Genomic DNA, 23,919 nt, shown 5'->3' on the forward strand with positions numbered 1-23,919 from the left:
CTTGCACTATTGCTGACTGACTAAATACTTTTTTGGCCCACTGTATATGGTTTTATGTAGACTTTAAACAGTTGAACCTTTGCTTTCCTTCCACACATCTCTCTACATCTAGTGCCAGATGCATTTCCACAGTTATTTACCATTGTATCTCTACATCTGAAGAGGAATCGTCAAGTTCTGATTTTTATCTGTTTTAAAGAAAAAGTCCCATTGCCTAATTCCCTACAATACTCACTGACTATGCTTGCAATAGGTTGATAATATTTCCCATCTACTCTCCAATTGCAGCAGAAAACACTTACTATTCTGGTATACTGAAGATTAAAAATAAGCTCAATTATTAAAGTATAATTACGCTTTATTGGAATACCAAAAATATGGGTTAAAAAATGACAGCAGGGAACTTTTAGCAAACCACAGATGAATGTTGTCATCATTAAAAGATAAAAGTTTCATACTGGTCTTATCTGTTTATTTGGAAGGGATCCAGACATTGCAGTTATATGGGAAACAAAAAAAGAGAAAAAGAAATGTAGGAGTAATTATTGAAACTGTGCGATTTCTTATCTCAGCTACTGTCTCTCCAACTAGTAATGCGATATCAGCAGCTGCAGACGGTCGCTGATTCCCCATATTGGTAAACAAGTGCTTTGGAGACCTGTATGAACCACTTTAAGCCCACAACTCCCTGAAGTGCTGTCAGGCTTAAGTTCTTAATCCATGGTTATTTCTGAGCTCTGGAAATTCATCTTTATAAAACCTAAACAAAAAAAAATAAAAATAGAAAAAACCTAGGGCATGTGCTCCCTCTGGTGAAGCAAATGACATGCTCATTTAATAATGAAACAATAACTCGAAAAGAGAGGATCAAAGGACTATCCATCCTCTCTTTAACAATCCCTGATTTTCTCAGGTCAAGCTATTTTAATGATAAATAACAATAGCATTGTTCATTGTGGTGAAAGTGACGTTGATACAGTATTTGACTGTGAACAATGGAAAATGAAACGTTTCGCTGGAATTTACAAGATCAGAGAAGCACTTTGAGTAAATGAATGTCTTAAAGTATATGTTTCCAATATACGGAGTGTTGGAAACCTTTGTGTCCCTACAAAGTTTACTTGTTGCTGTATAGAGTGGTGGAAACCATGGTTCTCCAAGTCGTTCAAACATAAGACACTTTTGGTTATCACATTAGATATCCTCATCATTTAAATCAATCTCTGTTGATATTCCAACAATATTCACGTGTATAAAGATAAATGTAGTCAACTTAAGACATAGTCTGGAATAGTGGACATATTGTTTTTTAACCAGCTACCAATTGTATAGCTCTAACTGCTACTTTCACACTAGCGTCGTACGACGCACGACGAATTGCGTTGTTGCGACGTACAGACGCAAGCAGTGAAAGCGCCGCACAACGGGGGCAGCGGATGCTGTTTTTCAACGCATCCGCTGCCCCATTGTGAGGTGCGGGGAGGTGGGGCCGGAGTTCCGGCCAAGCATGCGCGGTTGGAAAAGACGGTCTCGACGCACCAAAAAACGTTACATGCAATGTTTTTTGGTGGCGACAGACCGACGCAACACGACGCATCCGTCGCACGATGGTTGCAACGTGTGGCAATGCGTCGTACTGCGTCGCTAATGCAAGTCTATGGAGAAAAAACGCATCCTGCAAGCACTTTTGCAGGGTGCGTTTTTTCTACAAAACGATGCATAGCGACGTGCAGTGCACGACGCTAGTGTGAAAGTAGCCTAAGGGTAAGTATGCATGGACTTACCAGCACTAAACAACCTCCGATTGCTAAAAATTTACGAATGGGTGGTCACTTAATAGCCTGTTCACACAGTTTGCATTATTTATGGTGGTCTAACTATCTGTAATAGATTGCTGAGTATACAAAAGCTGCCATGGTTCTAGGCAACAGTCCTCGAAAATGTATAATTGTGTAAATTACTACTATTAAATTTTTAGAGCACCATTGATCATAGAGTCATAGCATCATAGAATGTTATAGTTGGAAGGGACTTCAATTGTCATCATGTCCAACCCCCTGCCCAATGCTGGATTCACTAAACCATATCAGACAGATGTGTTGTGAAATTGGATTCTGGGCTCCCCCGGTGGCCACTGGTGGAATTGAACTTGTGTGCATCATCCTCTCTGTTCACCTGTTCCCATCAGGATGTGGGAGTCTCTATATAACCTTGCTCCTCTGTCAGTTTCATGCCGGTCAACAATGTTATCAGAAGCCTTTCTGTGTATATTCCTGCTACTAGACAACTCTCAGCTAAGTTGGACTTTCGTCCTTGTTTGTTTTTGCATTTTGTTCCAGTCCACAGCTGCTGTTTCGTTACTGTGTCTGGAAAGCTCTTGTGATCTGAAATTGCCACTCTGGTGTTATGAGTTAATACTAGAGTCTTAAAGTAATTTCTGGATGGTGTTTTGATAGGGTTTTCAGCTGACCATGAAAGTGCCCTTTCTGTCTTCCTGCTATCTAGTAAGCGGACCTCGATTTTGCTAAACCTATTTTCATACTACGTTTGTCATTTCATCTTAAATCACCGCCAATATATGTGGGGGCCTCTGTCTGCCTTTTGGGGAAATTTCTCTAGAGGTGAGCCAGGACTGTATTTTCCTCTGCTAGGATTAGTTAGTCCTCCGGCTGGCGCTGGGCGTCTAGGGATAAAACGTAGGCACGCTACCCGGCCACTGTTAATTGTGCGGCAGGTTTAGTTCATGGTCAGTTTAGATTTCATCTTCCAAGAGCTAGTTCTTTTATATGCTGGGCTATGTTCTCTCGCCATTGAGAACCATGACAGTCTACCAGGTGGGCAACGATCCGGTCTATCCGCCTGAAACTCCTGCAAGGCCCGCCGCAAGTCTGGAGAAACGGCAGACAATATCACTCCATCCTTAAGGATACCTGTGGGCTCAGAATTACCAGGGGAGTCAGGCTCAAAACTCCTAGAAAGGGCATCCGCCTTAACATTCTTAGAACCCGGTAGGTATGACACCACAAAATTAAACCGAGAGAAAAACAACGACCAGCGCGCCTGTCTAGGATTCAGGCGCCTGGCAGACTCAAGGTAAATTCAATTTTTGTGGTCAGTCAATACCACCACCTGATGTCTGGCCCCCTCAAGCCAGTGACGCCACTCCTCAAAAGCCCACTTCATGGCCAAAAGCTCCCGATTCCCAATATCATAATTCCGCTCGGCGGGCGAAAATTTACGGGAAAAAAAAGCACAAGGTCTCATCACGGAGCAGTCGGAACTTCTCTGCGACAACACCGCCCCAGCTCCGATTTCAGAAGCGTCGACCTCAACCTGAAAAGGAAGAGCAACATCAGGCTGACGCAACACAGGGGCGGAAGAAAAGCGGCGCTTAAGCTCCCGAAAGGCCTCCACAGCATCAGGGGACCAATCAGCAACATCAGCACCCTTCTTAGTCAAATCAGTCAATGGTTTAACAACATCAGAAAAACCAGCAATAAATCGACGATAAAAGTTAGCAAAGCCCAAAAATTTCTGAAGACTCTTAAGAGAAGAGGGTTGCGTCCAATCACAAATAGCCTGAACCTTGAATTCCTTTGCCTGAATGTTTCTCGGGAAATAGATCTTGCTTTCAAAATTTTAAAAATAATTGCAAATTGTTTTTGTCCCTGAAGTCTCGCTCTGCCGGAGATCCTGCACAGCAGGTCAGGATTGTAATTTCCTTGCTCCGGGGCGACCCTCAAGATTGGGCTTTTTCATTGGCACCAGGGGATCCTGCGTTGCTCAATGTGGATGCGTTTTTTCTGGCCTTGGGGTTGCTTTATGAGGAACCTCATTTAGAGCTTCAGGCGGAAAAAGCCTTGATGTCCCTATCTCAGGGGCAAGATGAAGCTGAAATATACTGCCAAAAATTCCGTAAATGGTCTGTGCTTACTCAGTGGAATGAGTGCGCCCTGGCGGCAATTTTCAGAGAAGGTCTCTCTGATGCCATTAAGGATGTTATGGTGGGGTTCCCTGTGCCTGCGGGTCTGAATGAGTCCATGACAATGGCTATTCAGATCGATAGGCGTCTGCGGGAGCGCAAACCTGTGCACCATTTGGCGGTGTCTACTGAGAAGACGCCAGAAAATATGCAATGTGATAGAATTCTGTCCAGAAGCGAGCGTCAGAATTTTAGACGAAAAAATGGGTTGTGCTTCTATTGTGGTGATTCAACTCATGTTATATCAGCATGCTCTAAGCGTACTAAGAAGCTTGACAAGTCTGTGTCAATTAGCACTTTACAGTCTAAGTTTATTCTATCTGTGACCCTGATTTGCTCTTTATCATCTATTACCGCGGACGCCTATACCGACTCTGGCGCCGCTTTGAGTCTTATGGATTGGTCCTTTGCCAAACGCTGTGGGTATGATTTGGAGCCTTTGGAAGCTCCTATACCTCTGAAGGGGATTGACTCCACCCCATTGGCTAGTAATAAACCACAATACTGGACACAAGTAACTATGCGTATTAATCCGGATCACCAGGAGATTATTCGCTTTCTGGTGCTGTATAATCTACATGATGTTTTGGTGCTAGGATTGCCATGGCTGCAATCTCATAACCCAGTCCTCGACTGGAAAGCTATGTCTGTGTTAAGCTGGGGATGTAAAGGGACTCATGGGGACGTACCTTTGGTTTCCATTTCATCATCTATTCCCTCTGAGATTCCTGAATTCTTGTCTGACTATCGTGACGTTTTTGAAGAACCCAAGCTTGGTTCACTACCTCCGCACCGGGAGTGCGATTGTGCCATAGATTTGATCCCGGGTAGTAAGTACCCTAAGGGTCGTTTATTTAATCTGTCTGTGCCTGAACACGCTGCTATGCGAGAATATATAAAGGAGTCCTTGGAAAAGGGACATATTCATCCTTCGTCATCTCCCTTAGGAGCCGGTTTTTTTTTTGTGTCTAAGAAAGATGGCTCTTTGAGGCCGTGTATTGATTATCGGCTTTTGAATAAAATCACGGTTAAATATCAATATCCGTTACCACTGCTGACTGATTTGTTTGCTCGTATAAAGGGGGCCAAGTGGTTCTCTAAGATTGATCTCCGTGGGGCGTATAATTTGGTGCGAATCAAGCAGGGGGATGAGTGGAAAACCGCATTTAATACGCCCGAGGGCCACTTTGAGTATTTGGTGATGCCTTTTGGTCTTTCAAATGCCCCTTCAGTCTTCCAGTCCTTTATGCATGACATTTTCCGCGATTATTTGGATAAATTTATGATTGTGTATCTGGATGATATTCTGATTTTTTCGGATGACTGGGACTCTCATGTCCAGCAGGTCAGGAGGGTTTTTCAGGTTTTGCGGTCTAATTCCTTGTGTGTGAAGGGTTCTAAGTGCGTTTTTGGGGTTCAAAAGATTTCCTTCTTGGGATACATTTTTTCCCCCTCGTCCATCGAGATGGATACTGTCATGGTTCTCAATGGCGAGAGAACATAGCCCAGCATATAAAAGAACTAGCTCTTGGAAGATGGAATCTAAACTGACCATGAACTAAACCTGCCGCACAATTAACAGTGGCCGGGTAGCGTGCCTACGTTTTATCCCTAGACGCCCAGCGCCAGCCGGAGGACTAACTAATCCTAGCAGAGGAAAATACAGTCCTGGCTCACCTCTAGAGAAATTTCCCCAAAAGGCAGACAGAGGCCCCCACATATATTGGCGGTGATTTAAGATGAAATGACAAACGTAGTATGAAAATAGGTTTAGCAAAATCGAGGTCCGCTTACTAGATAGCAGGAAGACAGAAAGGGCACTTTCATGGTCAGCTGAAAACCCTATCAAAACACCATCCAGAAATTACTTTAAGACTCTAGTATTAACTCATAACACCAGAGTGGCAATTTCAGATCACAAGAGCTTTCCAGACACAGTAACGAAACAGCAGCTGTGGACTGGAACAAAATGCAAAAACAAACAAGGACGAAAGTCCAACTTAGCTGAGAGTTGTCTAGTAGCAGGAACATGCACAGAAAGGCTTCTGATAACATTGTTGACTGGCATGAAACTGACAGAGGAGCAAGGTTATATAGAGACTCCCACATCCTGATGGGAACAGGTGAACAGAGAGGATGATGCACACAAGTTCAATTCCACCAGTGGCCACCGGGGGAGCCCAGAATCCAATTTCACAACACAGATGTCTGTCCAGCATCTGTTTGAAGACTTCCATTGAAGGAGAACTTGCCACCTCTCTTGGCAGCCTGTTCCACTCATTCATCACCCTCACTGTCAAAAAGTTTTTTCTAATATGTAATCTGTATCTTTTCCCTTTTGGTTTCATCCCATTGCTTCTAGTATTTCCATGTGCAAATGAGAATAAGGATGATCCATTTACACTGTGACAGCCCTTCATATATTTGTAGACCGCTATTAAGTCTCCTCTTAGCCTTCTTTTTTTGCAAGCTAAACATTCCCAGATCTCTTCTCTGAACTTGCTTCATTTGTTCAATGTTTTTTTTTTTAAATGTGGTGCCCAGAACTGGACACATTATTCCAGATGAGGCCTTACCAAGGAGGAGTAGAGGGGATAATTACTCCACGTGATCTAGACTCTATGCTATCCCAGAACTGTGTTTGCCTTTTTTGCTGCTGCATCACACTGTTGATTCATGTGCAGTCTGTGATCTATTAGTATACAAAAGTATTTTTCACACATGCTGTTGCTCAGTTCTATTCCTCCCATTCTATAGATGTAGTTTTCATTTTTCTTGCCCAGATGTAGAATCTTGCATTTCTCCCTGTTAAAAACCATTCTATTAGATGCTGCCCATTGCTCAAGCTTATCTAGTTCCTTCTGAATCCTTTCTGTTTTCTCTATTGTTAGCTGTCCCTCCTAGCTTTGCATTGTCTACAAATTTGATTAGTTTACCTTCAGCTCCCTTATCTAGATCATTTATTAAAGTGTTGAACAACACTAGGGCCAGGACAGAGCCTTTTGATACTCCAATTGAAACACTTTCCAATTGGATGTGCAACCATTTATCAACATTCTTTGAGTACGATCACTGAGCCAGTTATGAATCCACCTAGACGTAGGCTTATCAATCACATACTTGGTATTTTTTTTCAATAAGGATAGTATGAGATACTTTAACAAAAGCTTTGCAGAGGTTGAGATATACTATATCATCTGCATTTCCATGATCCACCCAGTCAGTGATTCCATCATAGAAGGAAATTAGATTAGTTTGGCATGACATGTTTGCTACGAACTCATGCTGGCTTTGGTTAATTACTGTATTCTTATCACAGTACTTATGTACATGCTGTTTAATAATTTGTTCAAAGATCTTTCCTGGTATAAAAGTATCAGGATGGAGCCAGGTCACTGGCCTGTAATTTCCTGGCTCCATCTTCTTTCCTTTTTTCCTTTTTTGAAGATAGGGACAACATTTGCCCTTCTTCAAACTACTGAGGCTTCTCCTGTTCTCCAGGATTTTTCAAAGATTCTGGCTACTGGATCTCTATTTTCCTCTGCTAACTATTTCAGTACCCTATCATGTAATTCATCTGGACCAAGAGATTTAAATCCATTTAAATTAGCTAAGTGTGCCCTCACCATCTCTCTGTTTATAGATAGTGTGGATTTTTTAGATCAATTGACATTACAATTGCTTTTCTCGGGAACACAGATGCAAAATAGGAATTTAAAAGTTCAGCCTTCTTTTTTTCTTCTTCTTTTGACATGCTCCCAAAATTCTTTTATATTGTTTTTTTATTGATTCCATGGTGCTGTACATGAGAGAGGGTTACACACAAAATACGAATATACAGCTCTGGCAAACATTAAGAGACCACTACATAGAAACCCTGTCATGGACAGTCCAATCTCCAGACCTGAACCCCATTGAAAACCTCGGGAATGTAATCAAGAGGGTGATGGATAGTCACAAGCAATCAAACAAAGAAGAACTACTTAAATTTTTGCTCCAGAAGCAGTATGAAAGACTGGTGGAAAGCATACCAAGACACATGAAATCATGGTTATTCCACAAACTATTGATTTCTGAACTCTTCCTGAGCTAAAACATTAGCTTTGTTGTTTCTAAATGATTATGATTTTGTTTTCTTTGCATTATTTGAGGCCTGAAATCCCTGGGTTTTTTTAATTTTGACTATTTTTCTTTGTCAGAAAAAAAATACAAAAATTATTGTTTGGAAATTCGGAGACATGTTGTCAGAAGTTTATAGAATAAATGAACAATTTACATTTTAGGCCAGCGTCACACTCAGCATAGGGAAATACGGTACGTATTGTACTGCCGTAATACGCATAAAAATTCCAGAAATGGTGATCCGTATGCAATCCGTTGGCAAGGCGTGGTCACGTATTTTGCGCATGTAATGTTGCGTATGTAATCCGTATGACATCCGTAATGCGTTTTTTCCACGCAACCTGACAAAATGGACATTTCACGGTTTTTGAGGCTTAAATTAATTTAAATCTCCATCATCAACCCTATTTAAGGCCTCTACAACAGGTGGGACCTTCCCATATGGCCATTTTGTGGTTGTGCAACTGTTGATGTGTTGTGGTAACATTTTCACCATGTCTGACCTACTGCACTTCACCCCAACTCAGCGGGTTTTGTTTAACTGGGTCTTGTCGCGTCGGTTTGGCCAGCCATACCCTGTGATTGTAGATCTGCGAAGGAGGAGAAGAAGAATGTGGGTGCATTCTCTTTTGACCCAGCGCCTCACAAAAGGCCATTTTAAGAGGCTCTATACAGCTCTGATAAGTTTTACCTCTACTGTCGAATGACAATACCAACATTTGATATCTTGGAGACAGTTCGTCCAGGACTCACGTATCAGGACACCAGGACGCAAAAAAGCATATCCGCAGAGGATTGTCTTCTCCTTACCATACGGTAGAAAAATATTTAGAATTGAGAGTCCTCAGTGGTTGATACCTTTTAATGGCTAACTGAAAAGATGGTAACAAATTGCAAGCTTTCGAGACTACATACGTCTCTTCATCAGGCAAAGACTAAAACAAATTCTGAAGAATCACATATTTATGCACAACATAGTATAGAAAAAAAAAAGGGAGAGGGGAAAAAAACCATGGATAAGCCAGGTGACATGAAGCAGAATTACCATGGGTGATAAACAGTTACGTCCATAAATATTGGGCCAATTCTTAGATAAGGATTGTTTTATTGTCCTGTGATTAGGGTCTCTGTTTGATGACCCCACATGGTCTGATGGGCAAGTTCCTTAGTTGTAGTTAGTTGATGTAAAAAGACATTAATACGTGTGACACATTCATTCCTGCATTTCGAGTGTCAAAGGTCGTCATCAGTTTATATTCCCAGACTCTCCTGTCTTTTTGCGATTTGAAGTTACCCTTTAATACAAGTAATTTCATGTCCATAATGTTATGATTTGGGAGACAGAAATGTATTGCCACAGGTATATCCATTCTTTTTTCTCTTATTGTATGGCGATGAGAGTTCATCCTTGTTCTCAGTTTCTGCCCTGTCTCCCCTACATACAGACCCCCAGTTGGACATTTAGTACAAATAATTAGGTACACCACATTAGAAGTGACGCAGCTGAATGTACCTGGTATCTTGTAGTCCTGATGTGAATTGGGGATCTTTATCTTGTCCGTGGTCATTATAAATGGACAGGTTTTACATTTTTTCTGGTTGCAAGGAAAGGTACCTGCAGCTGTTGGAGAGGACAGGGAGCTCTTGACAATGATGCTTCTTAGATTTGGGGGCTGCCTAAAACACAGTAGTGGGGGGTCTGGAAAAATTGCTTGTAATCGGGCATCTTTTTGCAGTAAAGGTTGTAATTTCCGTGCAGCTCCCCTTAGCGCCTCCAGATTTGGATTGTAGGTAACTACTAGAGGTACCCGGTTATTTTCTTCTTTAGTTTTGTAATGTAGCAGGTGATTCCTTGATATTCTGGTGGCTCTTGTGATCTGATTTTCAATTGTTCTTGGATGGTAGCCCTGATTCAAAAAGGTCTTTCTGAGGCGACCAAGGTGTTCATCCCTATCCATTGGGTTGGAACATATACGATTGTATCTGATGGCTTGGCTGTAGACAATGGAGTTTTTTATGTGTTTTGGATGGAAACTGTCCCATTTAAGGCATGTTGGACGGTCACTGTGTCATTAATCTCTCAGATTATAAACTCAACAAAGTGGAGCTGGCCATGCTTTCCAGAGGACTCTCATTTTGTCCTACTAAGGCCCTGGATAAAACTGAACTCTGCAGTGATATGGAACATTTTTTCAGGAGACTGCATCTGAGGGAATATTTCAATGATACCGAAGATTCAGAACCCACCTGGACTGAAGGAAAAGGGATCCTAACAACAAAGAAGAGGTCAGACTGGACACCTCCACTGGGACGCAACCCTTATTTGGATAACTATATAGACTCCTTCAGACATTTGATAAAATCCACCATCATAGACACTAATAGGACACAAGCATCCAACATCAGTGCCCAGGAGAGAAAGGCCATACAGTCTCTGAAAACCAACAAAGAAATCATCATCAAACCTGCTGACAAGGGTGGTGCAATAGTCATGATGAACACATCAGACTATATGAGGGAAGCAAACAGACAACTTATGGACACACGCTACTACAAAAAGTTGGAGTCGGATCCTACACAGGACTATTACAAGGAACTAAACAAGTTAGTATCTTGTCTGCCCGACGAATCCATAAGAGCCAATGACCTGATACCAGAAAGTCCAAGAACAGGGACATTCTACATGCTTCCCAAAATCCACAAATCTGGAAACCCAGGAAGACCAATTATTTCATGTGTGGGCACCCTTACTGAGCAGGTATCTGGATGGGTAGAGGGTGTTCTTAAACCCTTGGTAAAGGACACACCCAGCTTCATTCAGGACACAACTGACCTATTGAATAAACTATCAGCAATAGGTCCTCTACCAGAAGGAACCATCCTGGCCACCATGGATGTGGAATCTTTGTACTCCAATATCCCACACCAGGATGGATTAAATGCCTGCAAATTCTTCCTGGAAAACACAGGGACTGATGCAAATTCTGTGGTGAAACTTATAAAATTCATCCTCACCCACAATTACTTTGAGTTTGACAAGAAGATCTATCTACAAGAGACTGGCACAGCAATGGGAAGTAAAATGGCCCCACAGTATGCAAATCTTTTCATGGCCAAGCTTGAAAGCGACTTTTTGTCCTCATGTCCCATCAGGCCTCTGGCATACTACCGCTACATTGATGACATTTTAATCATCTGGACGGAGTCTGAACCACAGCTAAAGTCGTTCCATGAACAGTTTAATCAGTTTCATCCCACCATCAACTTGACACTCAACTACTCCTGCACTGAAATTAACTTTTTGGACATCATCATTAAGCTGCAAAACAATAAAATAGAGACATCACTGTATCAGAAGCCAATCGACTGTCCAACATACCTTAAATGGGACAGTTTCCATCCGAAACACATAAAAAACTCCATTGTCTACAGCCAAGCCATCAGATACAATCGTATATGTTCCAACCCAATGGATAGGGATGAACACCTTGGTCGCCTCAGAAAAACCTTTTTGAATCAGGGCTACGCCTACCATCCAAGAACAATTGAAAATCAGATCACAAGAGCCACCAGAATATCAAGGAATCACCTGCTACATTACAAAACTAAAGAAGAAAATAACCGGGTACCTCTAGTAGTTACCTACAATCCAAATCTGGAGGCGCTAAGGGGAGCTGCACAGAAATTACAACAGAAATTACTGAGAACAAGGATGAACTCTCATCACCATACAATAAGAGAAAAAAGAATGGATATACCTGTGGCAATACATTTCTGTCTCCCAAATCATAACATTATGGACATGAAATTACTTGTATTAAAGGGTAACTTCAAATCGCAAAAAGACAGGAGAGTCTGGGAATATAAACTGATGACGACCTTTGACACTCGAAATGCAGGAATGAATGTGTCACACGGATTTATGTCTTTTTACATCAACTAACTACAACTAAGGAACTTGCCCATCAGACCATGTGGGGTCATCAAACAGAGACCCTAATCACAGGACAATAAAACAATCCTTATCTAAGAATTGGCCCAATATTTATGGACGTAACTGTTTATCACCCATGGTAATTCTACTTCATGTCACCTGGCTTATCCATGGTTTTTTTCCCCTCTCCCTTTTTTTTTTTTTTCTATACTATGTTGTGCATAAATATGTGATTCTTCAGAATTTGTTTTAGTCTTTGCCTGATGAAGAGACGTATGTAGTCTCGAAAGCTTGCAATTTGTTACCATCTTTTCAGTTAGCCATTAAAAGGTATGAACCACTTAGGACTCTCAATTCTAAATATTTTTCTATCTACTGGCTAACACGGTACCAAGATATATTTCTTTCCTGTACCATACGGTATGTATTCAACATCCTCACATACTGTATGTTGATGATGTTTTTTTTTTCAGAGTTGTTTGCTATCAGCTATTTTCAAATATATGTGTTACTTAGGAGAAAACCACAAGATAAAGATATATTTTTAATGTTCTACTTATGTACACATGTAAATATCGATAAATCTGAGTGATATTCCAGTGTTTTTTTATTAAATAACATACTTGCGCTTTATCATGTGTTCTCTAAACTATTGTTAGATAACTAATATGTTTTTTTGGGTCCTTTCCGCTTTCTGTCAACTGGCTTGTCTTATGCGGGACTATACCTGGAGTTTCTCATTGGTCGCTCCACAATTTCTGGCATTGTGCGCTCAACATGTATTGAAATATGGGAGAAACTACATGAACTTGTCATGCCTGAGCCAAAAATGGCAGATTGGCTAAAAATAGCCTGTGGGTTCAGTGACACTTGTGACTTCCCACACTGCATTGGAGCCCTGGATGGGAAACATATCAGGGTGCGTAAGCTGCCGAACTCTGGGTCCCAATTCTTCAATTATAAGCAGTATTTCTCTGTAGTTCTGTTAGCTGTAGTTGACAGTAACTACAGGTTTATAATTGTAGACATTGGGGCCTATGGGCGAACAGGAGACTCAAGGGTCTTTAATTCGTCCATTATGGGTCGGCGGCTACGTGAAAACCAGTTAGACCTCCTACCACCACAACAACTCCCAGGCTCCAATGCTCAAGCAGTGCCATATGTTCTTGTGGGAGATGAGGCCTTCCAATTGACAAGGAATGTCATAAGGCCTTATCCCAGGCGAAACCTGGATCACCGGCGGCGTGTTTTTAATTTGAGGCCTTTTAGGGCGCGTAGACTGGTGGAGTGTGCCTTTGGGATTCTGTGTGCCAAATGGCGTCTCCTCCAGTCTGCCGTTCAGCTGAGTGAGGCTACTATTAATGAAGTTATAAAAGCGTGTGTTGTTTTGCACAATTTTACTAGACTTTATGATTATCCGTCATCTGTTGTTGGTGAAGAAATGTTGCCCAATGTGAGTAGCCCTGCACCACATGGCCCTCCTCCGCGCCGTCCCCTTTCTGGAATCAAAGTGAGAGATATTTTCACAAATTATTTTGTTTCTCCTCACGGTGCTACTCCCTGGCAAGATTATGCTGTTTCTCAGTTGTGATTTATTTATTTTTTTTAAAATAGTAGCACCATAAAAATTTGTTTTCATACAGAAACTGTACTCTGTGTGTTGTATTTACTTAATTACCAGATGCTTATGAACAGAGCATATGTGTTTGATGTAAGAATGATTGTCTCACAAACGTCAATTGGCTTTTGACAACATTTGTTACTTAGAGCAAAAGCCTTTTGTTGTAAACTTTCAATCATATTTGTTTCATATGTTTTTTTTTTGTTTTGTCTTTTTTTTTAAACCACAACAGAACAAACTGCAATTACAGCACAAAGGTAACCAAAACATGGTTACGCGTAACAAATATAAACACAAATAACTTTGGGTTACAGATTTCTGTAAGTTGGTGGAGGTGATGGCGGCAGCTCAGGGTCCTGCTAAGGTGGCCTTTGTTGGGACAATTGTCCTTCACCCTGTGTGGATGCTGTGTGTGGTGGATCAAAATACAGGCCTTGATCATATTGGCCAGTTGGGTATTGGCCATAAGGGATTTGTCTCTGTCCCTCATGCTGATGAACATATTGGCTGGACTCATACCCACCCCCAAAATGGCCATGTCGTCCAAACCCAGGTTGGGACCAGCCTACAGCACTAGGTCTGGAAAAGTGGCCATATTGGGAAGGTTGGTTGTAGGCTGCCTGTTGTGAACTCTGTTTCCGGGCTCCCTCCTGTGGTGGTGAGTGGTACTGTGTGAGTTCTCTCTTTGGGCTCCCCCTGGTGACTCTTTTTGTTATTCTGCAGGTTTCTGGCTGGGATCAGCTGTCTCGTCATCTGCTAGTCAGGTTTCCTATTTAATTCACCTGGTCCTTCATTCCTTGCCTGCTGTCGTTGTATTCAGTGCTATTCTGATTGCTCCTGTCTACATCCGTTATCAGTCTCTCCAAGAGAAGCTAAGTTTTGTTTGCTTATTTTTGCTCATCTGTGTTCAAGATGTTTCCTAGTATATGATGTGTTTGGTCCAGCTTGCTAATATGTGATTTCGCTGCTTGCTGGTGCTCTGGGGTGCTGAGTTGCTCCCCCCACATCGTTAGTTGGTGTGGGGGTTCTCGCATTCTCTGCGTGGATATTTTTGCATAGGGTTTTTTACTGACCGCACAGATCCCTTGCTATTTTCTGCTATCTAGCATTAGCGGGCCTCATTTGCTTAACCTGTTTCATCTCTGCGTTTGTCTTTTCCTATTAACTCACCGTTATTATTTGTGGGGGGCTTCTATATCTTTGGGGGTATTTCTCTGAGGCAAGTGAGGTCTTTACCTTCTCTCTAGGGGGGTAGTCAGTTTCTCAGGCCATGAAGAGACGTCTAGGATTTCAGGAAACGTTCCACGGCTACCTATAGTGTGTGCGGTTAGGTTCAGATTTGCGGTCAGTCCAGTTACCACATCCCCAGAGCTCGTCCTATTATTTTCTACTTAGCTGGTTAGATTTGTGATCCTAGGCCACTGAGGATCATAACAGTACAGCAGGCCTAAAAGTGTTAAATGCATCGCAAAAGTGGGATAAGAGAAATCCTGAGTTCAATTTTTTTTTTCTGCTCTGCAGTGTGTCCTGCTTCTCTCCTCCCCTTAATCTCTGGGTGGCTCTGAATTTAGCTGTAGACATGGATATTCAGAGTTTGACTTCTAGTGTGGATCATCTTACTGCAAGAGTACAAAGCATTCAGGATTATGTCGTTCATAGTCCTATGTTAGAGCCTAAAATACCTATTCCTGAGCTGTTTTCTGGTGATAGATCTAGGTTTTTGAATTTTAAGTATAATTGCAAGTTATTCCTTTCTTTGAGACCTCGTTCCTCGGGTGATCCTGCTCAGCAAGTTAAAATTATTATTTCCTTGTTACGTAGCGACCCACAGGATTGGGCTTTCTCACTGGCGCCAGGAGATCCTGCATTGCTTAATGTGGATGCGTTTTTTCTGGCGCTTGGTTTGCTTTATGGGGAACCTAATCTTGAGGACCAGGCAGAAAAAGCTTTGCTGGCCCTCTCTCAGGGTCAGGATGAAGCAGAGGTCTATTGTCAGAAATTTAGGAAATGGTCAGTGCTTACTCAATGGAATGAGTGTGCCCTGGCGGCAATTTTCAGAAAGGGTCTTTCTGAAGCCCTTAAAAATATTATGGTGGGGTTCCCCACGCCTGCGAGTCTGAATGAGTCAATGGCTTTGGCCATTCAGATTGATCGGCGTTTGCGTGAGCGCAAACCTGCGCACCATCTGGCGGTGTTTTCTGAACAGAGACCTGAGTCAATGCAATGTGATAGGAGTCTGACCAGAATTGAACGCCAAAATCATAGACGTCAGAATGGGTTGTGCTTTTACTGTGGTGATTCAGCTCATGTTATCTCAGCATGCTCTAAGCGTACAAAAGACTTCGCTAAATCTGTCACCATTGGTACTGTACAGCCTAAATTCATTTTGTCTGTTACTTTGATTTGCTCTCTGTCATCTTACTCTGTTATGGCGTTTGTAGATTCAGGTGCTGCCCTGAATCTGATGGATTTGTCATTTGCCAAGCGCTGTGGTTTTATCCTTGAGCCATTACAGTTCCCTATTCCATTGAAGGGAATTGATGCTACACCATTGGCCAAGAATAAACCTCAATACTGGACTCAAGTGACCATGTGTATGACTCCTGCACATCAGGAGGTGATTCGCTTTCTTGTGTTATATAATTTGCATGACGTTGTCGTGTTGGGTCTGCCATGGTTGCAGGCTCATAATCCAGTCCTGGATTGGAAAGCAATGTCTGTGTTGAGTTGGGGTTGCCAGGGAATTCATGGCGATGCTCCCTTGGTATCAATTGCTTCCTCTACTCCTTCTGAAGTCCCTGAGTTTTTGTCGGACTACCAGGATGTATTTGATGAGCCCAAATCCAGTGCCCTACCTCCTCATAGGGATTGTGATTGTGCTATAAATTTGATTCCTGGTAGTAAGTTCCCTAAGGGACAACTGTTTAATTTGTCTGTACCAGAGCATGCCGCTATGCGGAGCTATGTAAAAGAGTCTTTGGAGAAGGGACATATTCGCCCCTCCTCGTCCCCTCTTGGTGCGGGATTCTTTTTTGTGGCCAAGAAGGATGGTTCGTTGAGACCCTGTATAGATTTTCGCCTTCTAAATAAAATCACGGTCAAATTCCAGTATCCCTTACCATTGTTGTCTGATCTGTTTGCTCGGATTAGGGGGTCTAGTTGGTTCACCAAGATAGATCTTCGCGGTGCGTATAATCTTGTGCGTATAAAGCAGGGCGATGAATGGAAAACAGCATTTAATACGCCCGAAGGCCATTTTGAGTACTTGGTGATGCCTTTTGGACTTTCTAATGCCCCTTCTGTGTTTCAGTCCTTCATGCACGATATCTTCCGAGAATATCTGGATAAATGTATGATTGTGTATCTGGATGATATTTTGGTCGTTTCAGATGATTGGGAATCCCATGTGAAGCAGGTCAGGATGGTATTTCAGGTCCTGCGTGCCAATGCCTTATTTGTGAAGGGTTCCAAATGTCTCTTCGGAGTCCAGAAGGTTTCCTTTTTGGGCTTTATTTTTTCTCCTTCTTCTATTGAGATGGACCCAGTCAAGGTCCAGGCTATTCATGATTGGACTCAACCTACATCGGTTAAGAGTCTTCAGAAGTTCTTGGGTTTTGCTAATTTTTACCGTCGCTTCATTGCTAATTTTTCTGGTGTGGTTAAACCTTTGACGGATTTGACCAAGAAGGGTTCTGATGTGACTAACTGGTCTCCTGCGGCCGTTGAGGCCTTTCAGGAGCTGAAGCGCCGGTTTTCTTCGGCTCCAGTTTTATGTCAGCCAGATGTCTCTCTTCCCTTCCAGGTCGAGGTGGATGCTTCTGAAATTGGAGCAGGGGCTGTTTTGTCACAGAGAAGCTCTGATTGCTCTGTGATGAAGCCATGTGCCTTCTTTTCAAGAAAATTTTCGCCGGCTGAGCGAAATTACGATGTTGGTAATCGGGAGTTGTTGGCAATGAAGTGGGCATTTGAGGAGTGGCGACACTGGCTAGAAGGAGCTAAGCATCGTGTGGTGGTCTTGACTGATCATAAAAATTTGATTTATCTTGAGTCGGCCAAGCGGTTGAATCCTAGACAGGCTCGTTGGTCGTTATTTTTCTCACGTTTCGATTTCGTGGTCTCGTACCTTCCTGGTTCGAAGAACGTGAAGGCTGATGCTCTTTCTAGGAGTTTTGTGCCTGACTTCCCTGGAGTTTCTGAGCCGGCTGGTATCCTCAGAGAGGGGGTAATTTTGTCTGCCATTTCCCCAGATTTGCGACGGGTGTTACAGGAATTTCAGGCGGATAGACCTGATCGTTGTCCATCAGAGAGACTGTTTGTCCCAGATAGATGGACCAGCAGAGTTATTTCCGAGGTTCATTCTTCGGTGTTGGCGGGTCATCCTGGGATTTTTGGTACCAGAGATTTGGTGGCTAGATCCTTCTGGTGGCCTTCCTTGTCGCGGGATGTGCGTTCCTTTGTGCAGTCCTGTGGGATTTGTGCTCGGGCTAAGCCTTGCTGTTCTCGTGCCAGTGGGTTGCTTTTGCCTTTGCCGGTTCCTAAGAGGCCTTGGACGCATATTTCCATGGATTTTATTTCGGATCTTCCGGTCTCTCAGAGAATGTCTGTCATCTGGGTGGTTTGTGATCGTTTTTCTAAAATGGTCCATTTGGTGCCCTTGCCTAAGTTGCCTTCCTCCTCCGATTTGGTCCCGCTATTTTTTCAGAATGTGGTTCGTCTGCACGGCATCCCTGAAAACATTGTGTCTGACAGAGGATCCCAGTTTGTGTCCAGATTTTGGCGGTCCTTTTGTGCTAAGATGGGCATTGATTTATCTTTTTCGTCGGCCTTCCATCCTCAGATGAATGGCCAAACCGAGCGAACTAATCAGACCTTAGAAACTTATTTGAGATGTTTTGTTTCTGCTGACCAGGATGATTGGGTGACTTTTTTGCCATTGGCCGAGTTTGCCCTTAATAACCGGGCTAGTTCGGCTACTTTGGTTTCACCTTTTTTTTGTAATTCTGGTTTTCATCCTCGTTTTTCCTCGGGTCAGGTTGAGTCTTCTGACTGTCCTGGGGTGGATTCTGTGGTGGATAGGTTGCAGCAGATTTGGAACCATGTGGTGGACAATTTGACGTTGTCACAAGAGAAGGCTCAGCGCTTTGCTAACCGTCGTCGCTGTGTGGGTCCCCGACTTCGTGTGGGGGATTTGGTGTGGTTGTCTTCTCGTTATGTTCCTATGAAGGTTTCTTCTCCTAAGTTTAAACCTCGTTTTATCGGTCCTTATAAAATTTTGGAAATCCTTAACCCTGTGTCATTTTGTTTGGACCTCCCGGCATCGTTTACCATCCATAATGTGTTCCATAGGTCTTTGTTGCGGAGGTATGTGGTGCCTGTGGTTCCTTCTGTTGAGCCTCCTGCTCCGGGGCTGGTTGAGGGAGAATTGGAATACGTGGTGGAGAAGATCTTGGATTCTCGTATTTCGAGACGGAGGCTTCAGTATTTGGTTAAGTGGAAGGGCTATGGTCAGGAGGATAATTCCTGGGTTGTCGCCTCTGATGTTCATGCGGCCGATTTGGTTTGCGCCTTCCATGTGGCTCACCCTGATCGCCCTGGGGGTTCTGGTGAGGGTTCGGTGACCCCTCCTCAAGGGGGGGTACTGTTGTGAACTCTGTTTCCGGGCTCCCTCCTGTGGCCGTGAGTGGTACTGTGTGAGTTCTCTCTTTGGGCTACCCCTGGTGGCTCTTTTTGTTATTCTGCAGGTTTCTGGCTGGGATCAGCTGTCTCGTCATCTGCTAGTCAGGTTTCCTGGTCCTTCATTCCTTGCCTGCTGTCGTTGTATTCAGTGCTATTCTGATTGCTCCTGTCTACATCCGTTATCAGTCTCTCCAAGAGAAGCTAAGTTTTGTTTGCTTATTTTTGCTCATCTGTGTTCAAGATGTTTCCTAGTATATGATGTGTTTGGTCCAGCTTGCTAATATGTGATTTCCCTGCTTGCTGGTGCTCTGGGGTGCTGAGTTGCTCCCCCCACATCGTTAGTTGGTGTGGGGGTTCTCGCATTCTCTGCGTGGATATTTTTGCATAGGGTTTCTTACTGACCGCACAGATCCCTTGCTATTTTCTGCTATCTAGCGTTAGCGGGCCTCATTTGCTTAACCTGTTTCATCTCTGTGTTTGTCTTTTCCTCTTAACTCACCGTTATTATTTGTGGGGGGGCTTCTATATATTTGGGGGTATTTCTATGAGGCAAGTGAGGTCTTTACATTCTCTCTAGGGGGGTAGTCAGTTTCTCAGGCCGTGAAGAGACGTCTAGGATTTCAGGAAACGTTCCACGGCTACCTATAGTGTGTGCGGTTAGGTTCAGGTTTGCGGTTAGTCCAGTTACCACATCCCCAGAGCTCGTCCTATTATTTTCTACTTAGCTGGTTAGATTTGTGATCCTAGGCCACTGAGGATCATAACAGCTGCCATATGGTACGGTGCTGGCCTTGGTTGATTTTGGGTTGGGAGGAGTTGAGGTGTAGGCACACGTGGAGGAGGTGCTTCAAATCCTGATTGACCATGCACCTGTTGATTTCGTGGAAGGCGCAAGAGGTTATGTGGTGAAAGCTGCCTTCTCTCAATAAATTCAAAAACCTCATGGGGTCATTTGGGGCGGTGCTTAAATCAATCAGGATTTGAATACACCCTCTCACATGTAGCCTCACCTCACAGAGAAGGGGATGAAGGTACTGGGCCAGGCTACAAGCAAAGGCCTCCTCACCATCATCCGTGGCTGCCCTGGCCAAATAATTGAGGACCCCAGCGTCCACTTCCCTCCTAGTGGCTTGCAGCTATCTCCTTCTGCGGCCTCTGCGTAAAGGCCCAAATGCCTGTGGGGAAGACACCAGTGGTACAGTAGGGCTGCTGCTGTGTCCATGCTCTTCTTCCTGGCTTACAGGATCAGGTCCTGCTGATGTTGTTGGTGCTGCATCTTGGAAACTTGTTGCTGTCTCTTGTGATACAGAAGCCGATGGTCCAGGAAGGATGGAGCTAGAAGAGGCCAAAGATGGGCCTGCCACCTCTTCATCAACAGCAACCGGATCTATGACAACCTCCGAGTCTGACCCGGTCTCCCTTTCAGTGAGGTTGGACTGTGTTTTGGTATGAAAAAAAAAAGAATAAAAAATAATAATAGTTGAGTCATTTTCTAATATAAGTTTATTAGACATCTGTGACCTAGTCTCCCGGTAATTACCTACACGCAATCTACGATCCTCACATGATATCCTTCTCTACTATCCTGTTATCTCCTCATCACACAATCGTATACAAGATTTATCTTGTGTATCCCCCCTACTCTGGAACTCTCTACCACAACACAACACATCAGACTCTCGCCTACCATTGAAAGCTTCAAAAAGAGCCAGAAGACCCACCTCTTCCGACAATCATATAACCTGCATTCACCAACAATCGACCACACCACTGCATGACCAGCTCTACCCTTGCCTACTGTATTCTCACCTATCCCTTGTAGATTGTGAGGCTTTGCGGGCAGGGTCCTCTCTCCTCCTGTACCAGTTCTGACTTGTATTGGTTAAGATTATTTACCTTTTTTTGATTCTGTATACCCCTCCTTACATGTAAAGCACCATGGAACAAATGGCGCTATAACAATAACAAATAATAATAATAATAATAATTGTGTTGTGATGTTTTTACTTACTGTCTTAGATCCATACTGGGATCCAAAAATGAAAGTTGATCGTAGTATGTACTTTCTATTTTTGCTTGTTGCTGCTGAGCCACTTCTTGCCCGCTGCTGCCGTTCCCGCCATCGTGTCATAACATCATCCACTGCAATGACATGGTAACAAATATTCTATTAGCTCATTCTGCACATTGCTTAAAACAGTTGGCATTGATTGATCATATTTTAACGATGCTAATAAAATGCCTTCTTAAATGATTTCCCTAAAGTTTAAATTGCTTACAACAGCAAATACATTCTACACAATAAAATGAAACAACACAAGGACAGGGTTCACTCCCCTCTGTACCAGTCTTGCGTTAACAAAAATAGTACCCAATGCAACATCTATATTATCTATGTACTTAAACACTTTCTCATGTTCATCATCTTTGTTTTTGAACAAAAATTCAAAAAAATAAACCACACTAAGCCAAAAAAAAACGGCCAGAAATCATGTAGGTAAAGCATTTTTCAAGGTTCATTAATGTCGCAACATGAGTGTACTTACAAAGTTGTGTCTGCTCCGCACGTGGCCGTTGGGCATAATCTGGGAATAGGATCCCACAGATGATCCTCCAAGCTGCCTCTTTCTTGGCTTGGTTGGAATAATTTGGATCCCGCTGGTCCCAGATTTCAGGCCTTTCTTGGACCAGGATGAGGAGCATATCGACGTTGATGATGCTTGCCATGCTGCTTGCAACTCCGTGGAGGCGAGCGCCAGACTTCCGGGATGTCTGTCTGGCTTTTTCAGCTAATTAGCATGTCTGAGCTTCCTGATTGAGGGCTTGGCACATTTCCTGGCACCTGGAGATATCTGGCGTATTTCTTGCAAGTCACACTGCTGGTCTGTGTGTAATCCGTATTTTTCTCGCCCCCATAGACTTTCATTGGCGTATTTTTTGCGCAATACACTGACAAATGCAGCATGCTGCGATTTTCTACGGCCGTACAAGACCGTATAATACGGATACGTAAAATATGGCAGATAGGAGCTGGGCCATAGAGAATCATTGTACTGTGTGCAATCCGTATTTTCTGCGCCTCTCATAAGTCTGTAAAACACACTAGTGTGACGCCGGCCTTACTCAAAAATATACCTATAAAGAGAAAAATCAGAGAAATTGAACATTTTGCAGTGATCTCTTAATTTTTCCCAGAGCTGTAAATTACAGTGAACTAAGTAACAATGAAAAACTGATACATAACGGAGAGGGCCCTCTGATCGCAGGCTTACATTCTACAGGATAATGGGGAAGGAGACAATAGGTTAGGGGATTGCGGCAACTCCGGTGGTGGTGAGGCGGCAATGGGTTCATTGCAGGTTGTAAGATATCTAGAAGAGATGGGTTGTCAAGTTCTGTCTGAAAGTTCTTAATGTGGCGGATAATCGGACGTATTGGGGCACAGAATTTCTGAGGATGATGGATATTCGGGAGAATTCTTAGAGGCAATTGGGTGGGGAGCATACAAGCGATGAGAAGAGAAGGTCTTAGAAGGACCAGAGACTAAAGGTACCTTCACACTAAATGACTTTGCAGCGATAACGACAGCGATCCGTGACGTTGCAGCGTCCTGGATAGCGATATCGTTGAGTTTGACACGCAGCAGCGATCAGGATCCTGCTGTGATATCGCTGGTCGTTGCTGAAAGTTCAGAACTTTATTTGGTCGTCAGATCGGCATGTATCGTTGTGTTTGACAGCAAAAGCAACGATGCCAGCGATGTTTTACAATGGTAACCAGGGTAAATATCGGGTTACTAAGCGCAGGGCCACGCTTAGTAACCCGATATTTACCCTGGTTACCATTGTAAAAGTAAAAAAAAAAACACTACATACTCACCCTCTGATGTCTGTCACGTCCCCCGGCGTCCACGCTGCTGCTCAGAGCTTCCTGCACTGAATGTGTCAGCGCCGGCCGGAAAGCAAAGCACAGCGGTGACGCCACCGCTGTGCTTTAGGGCCGGCGCTTACACAGTGCAGGGAAGCGGATGCCGGGGGACGCGAATGTAAGTATGTAGTGTTTGTTTTTTTACATTTACACTGGTAACCAGGGTAAACATCGGGTTACTAAGCGCGGCCCTGCGCTTAGCAACCCGATGTTTACCCTGGTTACCCGGGGACTTTGGCATCGTTGGTCGATATCGCTGCAGCGTTGCTTAGTGTGAAGGTACCTTAGGTGTGGGAGATTAGTTGGGAGATATATGGAGAGACAGATTATGGACAGCCTTGTAAGTTAATGTTAGCAGTTTGAACTGGATACATTGGGGAATTGGGAGACAATGAAGGGATTTGCAGAAACAAAAAGCAGAGCAGTAAGGTGGAAAGAAGTGAATTAGTCAGGCAGCAGAGTTAAGCATGGACTGGAGAGGTGCGAGACTTTTAGCATGAAGGTCACAAAGGAGGATATTGTAATAGTCGAGGCGGGAGATGATGAGGGCATGTACTAGTATTTTAGTAGATTTAGGGTTGAGGAAAAAAAGGATTCTCTGAATAATTTTGAGTTGGAGGTGGTAAGATCTTGGATGTGTGGTTGAAGGACAGGGCA

The sequence above is a fragment of the Ranitomeya variabilis genome, chromosome 1 (genome assembly GCF_051348905.1).
Source record: "Ranitomeya variabilis isolate aRanVar5 chromosome 1, aRanVar5.hap1, whole genome shotgun sequence".
NCBI classification, from domain to species: domain Eukaryota; kingdom Metazoa; phylum Chordata; class Amphibia; order Anura; family Dendrobatidae; genus Ranitomeya; species Ranitomeya variabilis.